This window comes from Cebus imitator, unplaced genomic scaffold (genome assembly GCF_001604975.1).
Source record: "Cebus imitator isolate Cc_AM_T3 unplaced genomic scaffold, Cebus_imitator-1.0 Scaffold45, whole genome shotgun sequence".
NCBI classification, from domain to species: domain Eukaryota; kingdom Metazoa; phylum Chordata; class Mammalia; order Primates; family Cebidae; genus Cebus; species Cebus imitator.
In genome coordinates this window covers 13399854-13416743 of record NW_016107360.1, presented here as the reverse complement: position 1 = coordinate 13416743, position 16890 = coordinate 13399854, and the positions used below count along the sequence as shown (strand labels likewise).

General features: G+C 40.8%; 1 protein-coding gene and 1 long non-coding RNA gene across 3 annotated transcripts in view; one reads left to right on the top strand and one right to left on the bottom strand.

Annotated features, from left to right (window-relative positions):
* The window catches only part of CHN2 (chimerin 2), a 313846-nt gene that overhangs the window by 293781 nt on the left and 3175 nt on the right, over positions 1 to 16890 (bottom strand). The gene's annotated exons all lie outside the window — the stretch shown is intronic.
* LOC108303289 lies at positions 886 to 15739 on the top strand. The gene is made up of 4 exons (XR_001824766.2): positions 886 to 2389; positions 2547 to 2673; positions 10982 to 11088; positions 14665 to 15739. It is a non-coding gene; the product is annotated as an uncharacterized LOC108303289 (long non-coding RNA).

Here is a 16890-nt window from a genome sequence, read left to right as displayed (position 1 = left end):
GGGTTTCAAAATGGGCACATTTGCCTATTAGGAAGACATAGACTTGATATAGTTTTTGGCAAGCTTCCAACCTTGTCAATTATCTCAATCCTAGTGCAGTTTGCAATCCTGGTGGGATTTCCACCTACCCGAGTGTCCTCTACCAATTTCCCCAACCCTAATTGTCTTTTCCTTCCTCTCAGATATACTGCAGAGTCTCCGTGTCTCTGGAAATTAATCACTATTTGAGAGATTAATTGGAATTTTTAGGCTATTAATTGTAATTTCCTCTTCCTCTGGCTTTTTTAATTTTGAGGAAAATCTACAAGGACTCTTTCAGCAATGAAAACGTACACTAAAAAAAAGAAGCTCCAGCCTCTCTCAACAATAGCTGCTTCTCTGATATTTCTACTATACGGCTTGTCAGTCAATACACCTGGAGAGTTACTTAGGCTTAGTTACAAACTTCACCTGGGGATTTTGAGAAATTGGCTTACATAATAAGATTAATTATATATAACTATTTAAACGTTAAGTGATATCATTTCCACTCTTAAAAAGAGCGCGTTCATATTCAAAATCAGTCACTTAAGGAAAAGGAGTGCATAATTTAAAACCAAAAGAAAAGACAGTAGCTAAAACTTTGCCCCATAGGTTATGGTCTTTTGAACATTTTCTTTCCCTGAGAAACTGAATCTGCCTTATTAGACATACACTTATGTGTGACATCCCACAAAGACATACACACACATTCACACATACTCACACACTAGAGACCTAACTTTCCAGCAGAAGCAAATCCTTGCTCTGGAATGACATAGCAACAAGTACTTTTAATTCCTGTTGAACCAGAAGTAAATGTCTCCTCGCACGAAACATAAAATTGCAACTCAGAAGAAAACACCTTAGGAAACAGATGAGTGTGCTGATTTTAAAAATGCTTTCCTGGTATTCAGACGTTACAACTACAGGCCTGGCTCCCGGCTAAGTAAGATGCCTAATGGGGACCTCCGGGAGGCCTCCCAAGACCGTGACATTTACAGAAGTAGAAAGAATGAGAAGTTGGGAGTGCCTCAAGTAGCTAGAACCACATACTCCAGGAAAAAAATGGACCAAATGCAGAGGACAGCCTCAGCCTTGTTTTCTGTCTAGGGGCTGTACCTGTGCCACTGTAAGAAACCCCAGGCAGAACTTCTGCTGGCATCTATGAGAAGGCACAAAAATCAAAAATCTCAGACTGAGTAACGACTTGAGGGAAGAGTATAAACTAAAATATTTAATTGTTAATGACTTCAAAATTTCTGCAGAGTTTCATGAAGTCCAGATTCACTCTCAAACTTTGTACTGTGAGCTCCTTTCCAGTGAAGTTCATGTCTCCATTTATTCAGTCATTCATCCAAAAAAAAAAAAAAAAAGTTTCTAAGAAGCTCTGATGTGGCAGTCTTCTCTGCTAGTAGTGGTGACCCAAGGATCCTTCCCTTTCTGGAGTGACAGTCCACCGAGAAGAGACTGACTAAAGAGTTACAAGCAGACTGCTACCTAACTCTTTACATCCTCAAAGCCAAGCATGGTGGCTGGCACCCACGCTTTATGAAAGAGAAATGAGAAAGAAACAAGGAGAAAAGTAAGGTTCAGGTTATTGCCATCTCCCTGCCAAGTTTCATAGATAAAATATTTGCGTAATTAACTAAGTAAGGGACATACAATGGTAGGTTCCTATATAACATACATTCAACTGTAAAAATATTTCCCACCTCCGCCTGAAATCATGACTATTAATCAACTTCAGAAATGACAAAATTTTCAGTAATGTAGCCTAGATCAGTTAGTTTTTGGCCAATAAACTGTTGGTGGAGATTAGGAAAGAGACCACAGGACGATGAGCATCACGACATTGACTAAGGATCATAAATTCATGGAACAGAACCAATTCTGTAAGAGCTGAGATTAACTTGAAGGTGCCTATCAAAGAGTTGATACTCATCCACAAAGGCTTTCCATCTTGGTAGAGATAAGGCTTCCTAGAAAAGCCAGATTTTAATGAGGTTGCAACATATGAATAAAAGGGAATGATGGGCCAGAGGACTAGGGCGAGGGTACACCAGCATCTGCATAGCAAAATAAGTAAAACATTAACGAAAATGTGACGGCTGCTGCCGGATGCCAGGAACCATGCTAAGTCACTGTGGTGGGACACGACTAAGACCTAGGGCCTGACTCTAGGTGTTTGCTGGTGATTACTCAAGAGCCACAGAAAAAGAGGCCATATTTGAGCATAAATAGAAGTCTTAAAAGGGAAATAGGATCAAACTGACTCACATTTCTTTACCAGGGGGCTTTAGCAGCATCCGAAAACACCATCCTTGGAATCAGGAGGGAGAAAGCATGACCACAGCTTCATTCCATTAAGGTCACTTGTGTTTCCCTTCTGAGGCTAATGAATAAAGATACTGCTGATCAAACTTAAAAGGGCAATTATTGCTTGTGTGAATGTATGCACAAAGATTACGGTAATGCAGTATTCCTTTAAAAAAAAAAAAAAGTAAAAAAGAGTCCCTCTCTTTTAGAGCTACTATGTGAAATATTTACAGATGAAATGATGCCAAGCCTGGGATTTGCTTCAAAATAATCCTGGGTATGCAGTGGAGTGAAGGTAAAACCAGCCCATGATGCAATCATTGTTGAAGCTGGATGGTAAGAGGTTCATTATACTTTTCTCTTTACTTTAAATATATTTGAAATGTTCTTTATAAAAAGTTATTAAAATCTACATTTGTAATAAAAGCCAGCTGGATATGTAGGGAAAGATGAAACTTTTTAAATGATCATGCAATAAAATAGTGCTACTCGGTGTGGCAAGTTAAAAAAATCAACAAAGGCTGCTTGAACATTACTAAATAATACTATGGGGCCTATAGAGTGTTCTGTATACCACAACCATGCCTGGAGCAGGCTAACTGAATCTGGTACATTATTGGAGTTCTAGGCCCATTTCTAATCTGTTTTCCAAAGTGCCAGTCACCACTCTATAGTAGATCCAGAAGTCAACTTGTGGGCCCTGAGAAGTTTTAGATAAATGACTAGAAATACAGTAGAAAAGACAGGATCAGGGCATATCACACATACTGGATGAACTCTCTTTGTGGAACGTGTCTGTGTGCGTGCGCACCATGAGCATTTCTGTTTAGTCTACTCTCAACATAATAGTCAAAGTGGGTCTGTTAAAATCTAAGTCAGATCAGCCAGGTGCAGTGGCTCATACCTGTAATTCCAGCACTTTGGGAGGTCGAGGCAGGTGGATCACCCGAGGCCAGGAGTTCAAGACCAGATTGGCTAACATGGTGAAACCCTGTCTCTACTAAAAATAAAAAATAAAAATTAAAAAAAGCTGGGCATGGTGGCAGGCACCTATAATCCCAGCTACTCAAGAGGCTGAGGTGGGAGGATCACTTGAACCTGGGAGGCAGAGGTTGCAGTGAGCCCAGATCGCATCACTGCACTCCAGCCTGGGTGACAAGAGCAAGACTCCGTCTCAAAATAAATAAATAAATAAACCTAAGTCAGATCATGCCACTGTCTTCTGGAACCCTCCAGGGACAACCTATCTTACTCAGTGTAAAAGCTGAAGCCCTTACAGTGGCCTACGAGGCCTTCCATGATCTGCCTCCTCCTCCCTGTCATCCTGCTTACCCGCTTCTCACTCCACTGGCCTGGTTTCTGTTCCTGGAACATACCAGGCACACTTCCACATTGGGACTCTGCAACTGCTGTTCCTTCTGTCTGGAATGCTCTTTCTCCAAATGTCTGCATGACTGGCTCCCTCTCCATCAAGTGCCACCTTCTCAGTAAAGCCTCCTCTGACCACTCAACTTAGAATACAGACCCCCTTACGCCCAGCATTTCCTATCTTCCTGCTTTATTTTTCTCTGTAGAACTTATCACCCTCTAATACACCATATAAATAGATATAATTATATATAAAAGATACACATTTATATATACAAATTATATATAGTTCCTTTGGTTTACTATCTGTCTGTATTTAGAAATTCCACGGAGTCCAGAATTTTTGTCTGTTTCGTTCATTGCAGTACCTCTAAAATCTAGAACATGGTAAATCAGGACATATTGAATGAATTATGAATGTGTGCATGGTGAGTGTGGGTTGCGTGTGTGTGCTGGGTTTCATAGTGTAGGTCACGTTTCAAAAGGCTTGTATGATACTGCCCTGGAGCATACTTGGACTACCTCTGGGCTTACTAAGAGTAAAGACTGAAAAGCAAGTATAGTACCCAACAACAGACACCCAACAGTCCTCATGTCTTACAGGCTCGGTGCCTGGAACAAATGATGCGACTGGTAATTGCTATTTGAAATATGTGTGTATGAGGGTGTAACTGATTTACATACAACAGCGTTGTTTCCTTGGGGGACCACCAAGGCACCATAAATTGGCAAGAGGAAATAGGCAGAATCAGAAAAATCATAAAATTTTTAAGACTCTGAGAGATGATCTGGGCAAAACTAATAATTCTACGGATGAGCATCAAAGTCACAAAATGATAATGTAATTTGCCCCTGGACACACAAAAAGTAAATGCTGAGACAGAATGAGCGTAGATTTAGGTCACATGACTCCTCATCCACTGATCTTTACACACCCTGGCCCATCATAACAATGCAAAACAGGAATCTACTCCAAAAGCCTCTGCCTGTTCCCTCTTCCTTGGGAATAACCTGAAATTATTTCTCCAATTAGGCACCAATACATTTATTCCACTGGACTTGACAATTTGCAGGAATCTGTTTTAAAAACAGAGCTGCTAATGATCACGATTTCTCATAAATCAAAGCCTTAAAAATTCCCTCCTATAGCAACTGGCGGTGGGTTGACTCATCTGCTATGATTCTCCGCCTTTCTAATAATATAGTTCCAACTTACATCAGGCCCAGGGATGTTAAAGCCTGTCACGAATCTAAACCTTCAGCCCTCACTGTCCTACTTCTCATTAGAGCTAAAGACCCTAACCAGTTTTGAATTAATGGATTTATATATTTTCATAACCACAAAACAAAGTGCTTCAAACCATAGAGCAGTAACAAGTGAAAACAACACATGAGTTGTCAGTCATGTTAACGTAGTGGCGTAGCAGAACATTTTTCAGGGAGTGATATTTTTACAAAATGAATAGTTACACTAATTGCTTGTTTCTCAAGTAAGACTATAATAAGCTTTTTGACCATGAGAGGCCATGTATTTTGGAACTCTCAGTGTTTTGTTGGTGACCTTAGAGGTTCTAAGGGCTGAGGACATTTATGACATAATTATGGCAGATGCTCTTGGTTCCCTCTTCCCCCTTAACAGAACCCTGTTCTGTTCAGGCCTCTTCACTCCTTCAGGAGAGGCTAGTCCATCTGTGCTCCAGGAAGGGGGTCACAACTGGACTAAGTGCATCAGGGTAATCCTATTCCCTTGCCCGTGATTGGTTCACATGTAAGCATGTGACAAAACTGTGGCCAATGAGGCAAAGGGAACCTTGCTGGTGGGTGGGAGGGGGGCAGGTGTGTCTGAGAAAGTCTTTCTTCTCTTCCACAGGGCCAGGAGGAAGAGATTTCCCCGTCTCTGTTTCTAGATACTATGCCAGGGGACTGCTGTTGTCATCTTGACACTGTAAAGACAGTCAGTCTGAGGGAAAGATCCCCCAACCAAGAGGGCAGAGCTGAGAGAAGCAGACAGAGCTAGATACTGCAGTGTCTACAACCATGGTACCTCAGCACTTCTTAGAGTTTTCTGTATTAGCGGCTGAAACGTCCTAACCCTTACAATAATTGCATCCTGGAATGGTCTGGTCAGGATGTGAGAAGGTGTGAATGTGTGATTACATGTTGGTGTTAGCAAGAGAAACGTTTGCGTGAACAGCAGGTCCCAGGAACAGTGAGTCTTTTGTTAGAGATGGCTTAGCCTGTGACATTAGAAAGCAGGAGGAACAAAGTCTAAAATGTGAGATGTCAGGGGGGCTGCAGAGGCCAGCGCAAGGCACAATACCACCCCCACATGTGCTGCTGTCCTAGGTGGCCCAGGGCAGCCAGATTTCACCTGAGGGAGGACCCAGAACAACAGAGCCACTGTGGCCCGTGCCCACTTCCTCTAGGGGTTGCCAGGAAAACACTCTGAATGAGATCTTAAGGAAGAAGTTCCAGTACTTGCTTTGTCTTCACACTCCCATGAATGGGCATTTATTTATATTTGGTGGGGGTGGCTGTGTCAGTTCCCTACGGAAAAAAGGAGCAAAGGCCATGACCAACTTGAAGGGGAGCCAGCCATCCTATAAATTCACGCGGGCCATTGGATACTGAAGCCTGCCCAAGAAAATAGCTACCCAGGGACTCAGTTCCCCAAAGATATCAGTCTTTACCTCCATCAGCTCCAGGCTAGGGCCAATCTTCCTCCAATTAACAACGTATATCTACCTAGAGGAGTCTCCGTACTTTGGAGGAAGAAGAGGACTTTTGCAACAAGCTAGCACTCAAAACCAGCAAGTGTTAAAAAATGCTCATGAGCTAGGTCCATTATAGTGAACAATATATGGTTCTGGAAATTTTCCTATTTATAATCACTCATTTTCTATGTGATCTGATCAAACACATTTTTTTCTTTACTTGTTTGAGGTAAAAGTAAATATTATCAGAACCTCTGTGACAGCTACAAGCATGTAATACGTTAGTCTTTCCAGCAAAGTCTTTCTAGTACAATATGGTGATCTGTTGTGATCAAAGGGTGTCGGCTCTTTCATTAGAAACAACAAAAGAGCCAGCAGATGATATCCTTGGAAACGTCTGTACGAGCATCCATCTAGTGGGGGCATATGGAGGCAGCCACAGATGCATCAATGCACGAATAATATTCGGGAGCATCAGGCACACAGTAGGGAAACTTGGTTCCTGGATGATTCACACTGTACTTTGAGGTCATAGAGTTGTGCCCAGGGTTTAAAAAGCTGGATAAAAATCTAATTAACTAGTCATGAGAAATGCACCAATTGCTTTGCCCAGCAACAGCAGAGAGGACCTGCTGCTCTCCCTCCTTCTTCAGTGAAAAGGAGGGTGCCATGGCCTTTCAGGGATAGGAGCGAAGGGAGGCATTTCTCTAGTGGAGGCTGAGCTAACCAGCCCCAGAGAGGAATTCTCTATGGAACTATCTGAGAAGGTCAGGGGCTGGTTGCAGAAAAAGATGAATGTGGAAATGAAAATGGAAAGAGAAGGGGCATCCCATGTGTTCACCACATTTCAGTGGATATGGATTGAAATGTCTCCCATCTGATTACAAGCATCCTGTCCAGGAAGGACTTGACCTACGGGTTTTCTTCTGGCTGCTCACCTTATGACTATTTCACCTTCTCTTTCATGCATCAATTTCTTTGCCTTCTTAAAATAATGGCTTTATTGAGAAGTAAACCACACACCCTACAATTGACCTGTTTAAAAGCAAACAATTCAATGACTTTTAGTTCATTCACAGATAGTGGTGTAACTATTAACTATTACCACAACCAAATTTAGAACAATTTCATTACGGCAAAAAGAAAACTCATATCTATTAGCAGTCACTCCCTATTCTACTCCAAATCTCTCAGCTGCAGGGGACAGCTCATCTACTTTTTGTCTCTAGGATTTCCCTATCTTGAGTGTTTCATATGCGTGGAATCATACAGTATGCAGTCTCTCACTTCTTCACTTAACATACTGTTTTCCAGGTTCATCCCTGCTGTAGCATGTACACAGGATCACTTTTTAAAACTTTCCCTGGCCAGGCGTGGTGGCTCATGCCTGTAATCCCAGCACTTTGGGAGGCCGAGGCGGGCAGATCACAAGGTCAAGAGATCAAAACCCTCCTGGCCAACACGGTGAAACCCCTTCTCTACTAAAAAATACAAAAATTAGCTGGGTGTGGTGGCGCGCACCTGTAGTCCCAGCTACTCAGGAGGCTGAGGCAGGAGAATTGCTTGAACCCGGGAGGCGGAGTTGCAGTGAGCCAAGATCACACCATTGCACTCCAGCCTGGTACCTGGTGACTGAGCAAGACTTTGTCTCAAAAAAAACAAACAAAAAAACAACCTTTCCCTGTAGCTCTCCATGTTGAACTCTAGCTTTATCACTTGTTTCTTCAGTATTCACTACTCACTCCTGCAATGTGCTCGTGAACCACAAATCAAGGTAAAAAGTCCTCATTCAGACACATTCATGTGCTTCTGCTCAGGGTCTCCTGTTGCAAGTAAGTTAAAAATAAAATTAGTAAGTTAAAAATAAAATTTCTAGGCTGGGCGCAGTGGCTCACACCTGTAATCCCAGCACTTTAGGAGGCCAAGGTGGGTGGATCATGAGGTCAGGAGTTCAAGACTAACCTGGACAAAATGGTGAAACCTCATCTCCACTAAAACATAAACACTGACTGGGTGTGGTGGCATACACCTATGATCACAGCTACTTGGGAGGCTGAGGCAGGAGAATCCCTTGAACCCAGGAGGCGGACATTGCAGTGAGCCGAGATCATGCCACTGCACTCCAGCCTGGGGGACACAGCGAGACTCTGCATCTGGGGCAGAAAAAAAATTCTAAAAGCTATTGAAGGCATGTGGCTAAGGTAAACTGGTGACAGGGTCCTTGCAGAACTGATTTACATACAAAAGATAAAGAAGGGGCCACATTTGCACTCCTATGACCGTTACTGAGTGCCTGGACATGCCAGGCACTGCTAGGCACCAAAAATCCAGCAGTAAACCAAACAAAAATAGCTGCCCCTGTGAAGCAGGTATTTTAGTGATCCATGATAAAATCATTTCAAAAAGAAAAGCAAAGGAATAAGCTGAAAAGTCAGAGCAGTGGTTACCTTTGGAAAGAGGGAATGAAATAAGATGGGGAAGGAAAGAGAGAAGAATACAGAGGAAGATGCAAAGCTAGGCAATGTTCCTAAACTGGGTGGTGGCTTTCCTAGTAATTATGTGGCTATGCTTCATAACTTGATGCCCATTACTGATATTCTCTTGTATATATTGCATCTTACCTAAAATGTGTATAAGTTTTTTTTACCTAAAAAAGAACCATTCCTCTGGATGGGAACGTGTAGCAGTGATATTCCTTGGATTGACTGAGCTAATTTAAAATGTTGGGACTGCAGGACACACATTGGACAGAGTAGAGAAATCCTGCATTGGCACGATTACACGGCAAGGATTTGAAAGGCTTATGAAGAAGGGCAAAGTAAGGTATTTAGGAGAAACTTTTCCAGTTATCTTAGAAGATCATGATCTCTGAGTGAGCACTTATCACTCAGGAAAGGAAACTGTGGTGTATGTTATTAGAACATGAGCTTCATAAGATCAGGAATTTTTATGTTTGGTTCACAGATTTTCAAGTTTTCTTCACAGACATTCACACATTTGATTCTAACATCGAGTGTTATTAGCCCATTTTACGGATTAAAAGATAGAAACTCTGAGACTAGTTGGTGCTGGTGTTTGGACCAGATCCTCAACTTCCCAATGCTTGTAACACAATGCCACCCTTGGAGTCTGTGGTTCAAGTGAACCCACATTAATTCACAAAACCCAAACATAGATGCTAAAAACAAGTTTCAGAGAGTTAAATTTAAAGCAATAGGAAGAAACAGCATCTGTTCTATAGGTAGTAAACCACTGAAACTCATTGCTATAAGAAGGAGCACAAGCTAAAACTACAGATGGATTCAGATACATTTACATTAACTCCTGAATGACAGCTTTACACTCAGCTATTTATGAAAAGTCAGATGTCTGCAGGGCATCTCCTCCCTGAAAGGCTGTTGTGCATTTTTACAAAATACCCTTCATGCTATTACTTTAGAATACAGAACCAAATAAGTACTGTGGCAATTACTATGTTCTTAAGCCAAATGACATCGTCTAACTCAAAATCATGTCATACATGTGTAATTGCCTAAGATTTGCGGTAATTCTATTCCTAATCTTAATCTCATATTAATTATTTCAGGAGCATTTACAAAGCTTCTGTCAATTGCTTTTTCCTCTGAAGAATTCATATTCTGAAAAAAGGCATGTGGATTTGTTTGGTGGCTTCAAGCAAGCATAGGACCTGGGCTCTCCTGAGACCAAAGTTCAACGCTAGGGTGTAGTGACATCACATGGAACAAAAACTTCTGAGCCCTGGTGTATCTTCAACCCTAGGCACTGATCATGAGGGAGATCCAGAGAGGATAGTTGGCTAGAGCTAACCAGGCACCCTACCAGAAATTAACAACTCCAAGGGTATATACTGAAAGAGAATAGTGCTCTCTGTGCATATGAAAGTCAGCAAAATGTATTATTTACCAAACAAGCATTTGGTAATTTAGTAATTAGTATGATTTACTGGATCTCACTGTCTCTGAGGACAAGCACTGTAAAACAAAATGGCTAATTTTTTTTTTCATAAAGAGAATTGAAATGAACAAGTTAAATCAATATTAGGCAGCCAAATTATGCGTATTAATATCTACATATCATTAGCATAATCCCAAGTGAATTATTTTGTTGCTAAAAGTAATGCTAGGCCTGATTTACCATTTCCCTTGATATTAACTTATATGTGATATAAATGTGGTAAGAAATAACTTGTGTTTGGAACCCAATCCACCTCCACTTTCTGTGTATACATAAACACAAACACACATACAGACACACACATGTGTGTGCATGTGTGTAAACACACATACTTATCTGTAGCAGGGAATCGTGGTACAAAGGCTATCAGACAAGAGTTTTCTACACACATAGAAAAATGTGTGCTTTGTTTCCTCAGCTTCTCTTTCCAGCTTCATGGCATTGCAGGCTTTCTTTGGAAAGAGGGGTGTACATAAACCTAACGAAAATATGTGAAGCCTAGAATACACTGAAGCCAAAACAAAACAAAACAAAAAATCTGTCTAAACAAGAATCTGACAAATATCCCAACCTGTTCCTCTTTATAGAACTTCAATGGAAAATCACTGTAAAGATTCACAAAAATTAAGGACATCTCCCAATGTCTGGGACTAAAACCAAACAGGGACCCGAGAATCAGGGCTGAGCTGCGTTGGTAAGTTTCTGCCTTGGTGAATGGAAGGTAAGCAGATGGGGCTACAGCCACCGAGCAGTGTAGCAGCAGGTTTTCTATGGCAGATTCTGCGATCAAGGCTAGAACATTCTCACTGGAGTCATCCAGACCAGAGCTGCCCAATACAAATATAACATATAACATAAGCCATGTATGTAATTTCAAATATTATAGTAGCTACCTTAAACACATTTTTAAAAAATAAAAAATAATTTTTAAAATATATATTTAGCTTAATAGAGCCTTTTTTTTTTTTTTTTTTTGAGACAGAGTTTTGCTCTTATTGCCCAGGCTGGAGTGCAATGGCAGGATCTCAGCTCACTGCAACATCTGCCTCCTGGATTCAAGCAATTCTTGTGCCTCACCCTCCCGAATAGCTGGGATTACAAGCATGCAGCACCACACCTGGCTAAGTTTTGTATTTTTAGTAGAGACGGAGTTTCACCATGATAGGCTGATCTCAAACTCCTGACCTCAGGCGATCCACCCGCCTTGGCCTCCCAAAGTGCTGGGATTATAGGCGTGAGCCACCACGCCCGGCCTAGATAAAAACAAAATACTATCACCTAAACACATATTCAATATTTAAAAAATTATAAATCAGATATTTTATATTTTTTGGCTTTGTACTAAGTGTTTGAATGCTAATGTGTATTTTACACTTGCAGCACATCTCAATTCAGACTAGCCATGTTTCAAGGGCTCAGAAAACCACGTGTGGCCATCACATGGACAGTACAGGTCTAGGTCTTGAGAATCAGGTCCTTAGAGGTCTAAGGCAGCTCCACCCTCTGACAGATACTAGAGGAGGTCTACTGGGACAGCCACGCTCCCTACTTCCTGTTTCTTTGCCGTCCCAACACAGTCTCTTATGCTTATTCCTTGGAAGCAACATCATATAAGAAAGCCCATGTGGCATTCCATAAAGTAGTAAGGAAGTACTAGGTTTCACTTCCTTGAAAAAAACAATACCCAGCCCCTACTGAGTGGGCAAAGGGCAATGATAGGACCCAATAAAAACCAGGAACTGGACCTCTGATGTGAAAAGAACTGTGTAAGGTTATCACCCAAGTGCTTCTGTGATTCATAGTGCCCTAAATCTATGATCGGAGTTATGTCAATAAACAGTAAGCCACACATGTAAGTCTTTTGCCTTACCATAGTTTCTGAGTCCAATGGCCTCAACATTCACCTCTTTCTTGACAGTTACTTGACTCTTTAAAGATACCTTCCACCTTCCCATTTTCTTGCACTTGAGGACGGTAACAGAAGTTAAAGAAGAACTGCTTCCTTTTCTTAGAAACTGTCACGTTCCTGCATCTTATTTGCATGCATTTCTCCCCAATTAAATGTACTCAAAATTCCAAAAGATAACTTTATTTTCTAAAAACCAATGCATTTGCTTTCCCCTGATGTGGGCCTTTTGTAGAAGCAAAAATCCGTCTAGCTAGCTGCTGATGGCCAGGTTGGCAGAAAATCTCTTTTAAATAACATGGCTTCTATATACCACTAGCAACCTCAGTCCACACAGTCAGTTTTCTTTATGATGTTTTTAAAAGAGATACAATGATAAGGTCCAACTTTTTTCTGGACACTTTTTTCCTCTTTGAGGGTGAAATTGGAACTCACTGTGGTTTATTTGAAAAAGAAATTGAGTTGCCATTAGGGAAACAACAAACCACTTTTTAAATAAAGCTTGAATCAAACCTCAGGACTAGAGCAGTGTACCCACATGTTTAATTACCTTCCCCAACATCAGCCTCCAGCTGTCATTCCACAGTTTTCCTCAAGGTTATCAAGAAATTACTTTTTTAAAAAGTCAACTTGCAAAATTAGTGAAAGATAACCTGAACAGCACAAGGAGCAAACACAGCAATGAGTGCGCACCAGATCCAATTTTCTCTTTTTAGCTTGTTGATTTTACATTAGTTATGTCTCTGTCTTAGAAATACTGACCTAGTGTACCAATGCTGTCCAAGAGAATTTCCTGTAAAAAAATGATAAAAATGTTTTGTATCTGTATAGTCCAATACAGCAGCCACTAGCCATGTGTGCTGCTGAGCACTGGAAATGTGCCCAGGGTAACTGAGTATTTTTACATTTAAATTTTAAAAGCCACATGTGGCTAGCAGTTACCACACTGGACAACACAGTTATACGCAGTTAGGGCAGACCTAGGCCACTTAAATCTTTGTGTCTTTATAGGCACAACAGCCTGGCAATCTGAGGCCCATTTAAAATATAAACCACTTTACGACTTCTTTCTTAAAAGTATTAAATAATTAAATAGAACAGCCTCCACAAGGCCAGACAGAAAAAAAAAAGTAACCTACAAGAAATTCTCTAAGGATGATGCTACTCTTTAGGATGAGCAGGAAGTGGGTGTGGGGAACATTAATGTCACAGGAGCTTGGGTCCTAGATGACGGTTCCATCTCTAGCTCTGCCGTCAGCTACCTGAGTGGCATTAGACAGTTTCTGAGTTCCTTGGGCTCTGATTTTCTTATACAATGTTCGAATCTGTTAAACAACTTCCAAGGTCCCTCCTTGCTTTCAGTCTAGTCAGTCCAGCTCTTATTTCTTGGGAGACTTAAATATTGGTTGATTTGAAATAATACCTTATGCTGCATTACAAATAGGCTGAGGTTGAGTGACTTTGACAGGCCAACATGTTGAAGCAAGGCAATGTTACAGTTAGACCATACTATACAGACTATATTCAAAGACTGGCCCCACAAAGGTGTACGATTAATTATCAATGAGGAGAAAAGCAGGTTATCTACACAAGCAGCTAGTAGCTGGCCCTCCCGGAATGCACAGATGAAAGGTCTGTGGCCACTTGATGACACACTCATCCCAGTTCTTCAACTTCACATCCCAGAGGCCAGCCACCTAGGTCCCTCTGCAGAGCATGCTACCTGGCCCTACCTAACTGCCGTTTCCTCTAGCCATGGAGACTTTAAATAAACCTCTGCATTTGTTAGTAGCTTGGAGACACATCAGTATGTTCTGTCACACCAACCAGGCTGTGCCAGAGACACAGGTACCCATCTTGATCCCTAACCTGAATCCATGTGAGAGACAGAATACCAGCTTCCTTTCCCATGGGCCAAAGGGAAGGAGAAACCGGAGGGTGCCTAGAGGATTTGCAAACTATCAACACTAAAGAAAACCAAATGTGGGATTCATGAAAACATCTCTAAATAGAAATCTGACCAAAACATATGAGAGAAGAGAAAGAGACAAAAGGTGGGGGGGAGGGAGAGAGAGAGAGAGAGAGAGAGAGAGAATGAGGGAGGGAAGAAGGAGAAAAGGTGGGTAGATGGAGGAGGGAGCAGAGGGAGGGAAGAAGTGGGAGAGGAAAGGGGGAAGGATGAAAGAAAAAAAGGGGGGGGAAGCCATTTTGTTTTGAAAATTAAATGACATATTTCAGAAGCCATGAAATGAGAATACATACATTCATAAAAGATAAATGATTGGTGGGTGATAGGGGATGCTATTAATCATATGTCTGTCTATCACTAGGTTCATGTCTTTTTCTCTGTAGCTGCCTTGACAGGAATCTTGATCTTCCGGCAGAAAACCCTTCCAAAACCTTCCAACATAACACCGCTCATGTATAGGTGTTCCAGACCGAATGTCCAGTTATTTCCACCATTGTGCAAAAACGGGAGTCCCTGCCGAGCAGCAGATGGCCCTCAGCGAGGCTGACACTCAGGCCAGGCCCCAGGTGGCAGCTCTCAGAACACACTGTCCAGTTAAACCCTGCATAGGCTAGCCACAGAAAATACCTGGTGTTCACATCCCCCAAAGGTTGGCCAAATGACAAGGGTCAAGCAGTACACTTCATGGGTTAGCAGGGAGAACCAGCATTTCAGCAGAAATACGCAAATCACTGAGTCCCCCCTGTCAAACATTGCAAATATGTAGCATGCTAAGAAAAAAATCTCCTTACCTCTCAGATTCTGTATCGCTTGGTTCATCTGAGTTGCAACACTGGACAATAAAATCTAATAAGTTAAAATACGGTGTGGAATGCTCAGGAGAAAAACAAAGGCTAGTGTTCCTCATCTGAGTGAATAATTTCTCTCAGTTTATTTTAGCTTTGCAAGTTATTTGTGATTATATTTTAAATCGGAATTTGTGCATGTGTGATTTAAAATAAAAAAGGCAATCAAGTCTTTCTGCCAATCTAGGTGATGTGAAATTTAATTATGGAGCAGTTATTTATTAAAACAAAGGCAAAGCAATTTTTTTACACATAATTGAATATTCCAGAAGAAAATTTCTGAAAAATCCAAAGGTCCAAAAGAAAACTTCTCAGTGAGAATGTCTGTTTCAATAAGATACCCTATTTTGTAGTATTGGACCCACAGAATTTCTAGTTAGACATAAATAAGTCTTGCCAGAATTACTGTAGTTCAGTTTTGCTGTCTGCATCTAGAAATACGGAAGACAGCTATGTTACTGGTTACGACTCCACAGTAATGAGTAATGAAAATTCCTACTTATCATTTCTACATCAACACCAGTGTGACTCAAAAAAAAAGCATGATTTACCTGGCAAACACTCCTGTTACACAGAATCCAAAGAAATAAACACCTCAATCCATTCAGGAATGTTCCTTTCCCAATTAAGGTTTTGATGACTGCACCTAATACTGACTTTTTATCTTTTTCTGTTTGCATTTTAATTAAGTCTGTGTCAACTTTATTTTTATAATACAGTATGTTTATGTTTCCATATCTTAACTTCTTATCGTGGGGGTTCCTTTAATATTTAATGTTTTACCTTTTTCAGTTACTGGGAACATCTTGAAGCTTCTTTATTGATTTGCTTGGGTTGATTTTTTTCTGGACTGTGAAATTAGCCATTTGGCAATCATATTGCTAATATGCAAAAAGTTCTTATTTCAATTATAAGAGCAAATATAACCCATGATTATTAAGAAAACTGTTTTGCAAATTGGCCCTATATTTATTTCAGAATATAACCAAGTACCACAGGCTGAATTAAATGCTTAAGGATAAGAGCTTTTTTTTTTTATTTTGCGATTTAAAATAAAGGTAATCAAAGCTTCCTGCCAATCTAGGTGATTGTGAAATTTAATTACTAGTAGTTATTAAAACAAAGGTAAAGCAATTTCTTTTACACATAATTGAATATTCCAGAAGAAAATTTGTGAAGCGTTCTCAGAAAATGTATTTTTAAATTAATTGTAACCTGATTATTTCATTTATGTCTCAGTTGGTACCATAGAATAAACGGCACACCTGGGTGATGTAGTTCAACAGCAGCTAGTGAGAGCAAATTCTCAGGAAAATCCGATAACTTTGACCTTAATGCTGAGCAAATTATTAGATCTTTACTCTGCAAACACAACCATATCCAAATCTCCAACAGCTGTTCCTTTACGAGAAGTATAACCCATGTTGACTTCACCTCTCTCCATGCTGGATGCTACAGAATCAACTGTTCCTTTTTCACTGCTCAATTGCCCACATGTCCTAAGGCTTCCTAAGCTGTTCCATCAAACCCACTGCTACCTGAACAGAAAGAAAACTTCCTACATCAGCAACAGCAATGAGTGAGCTGGCAGCTCTGTGCATGATACTGCTTATGGGCCTGTAAGCCTAACTTTCCAGAAAGGAAAAGATAAGGGTTCCAAGAAAGAAAGTCAAAATAAGGCCATGAACTTACCCATCTCCAGGCCTTTCCCTAAGCTCTTCTCTTTCCTGAAATGTCTTTCCCTCCATCTGCTTTCCAGAAAAATTCTACTCATCC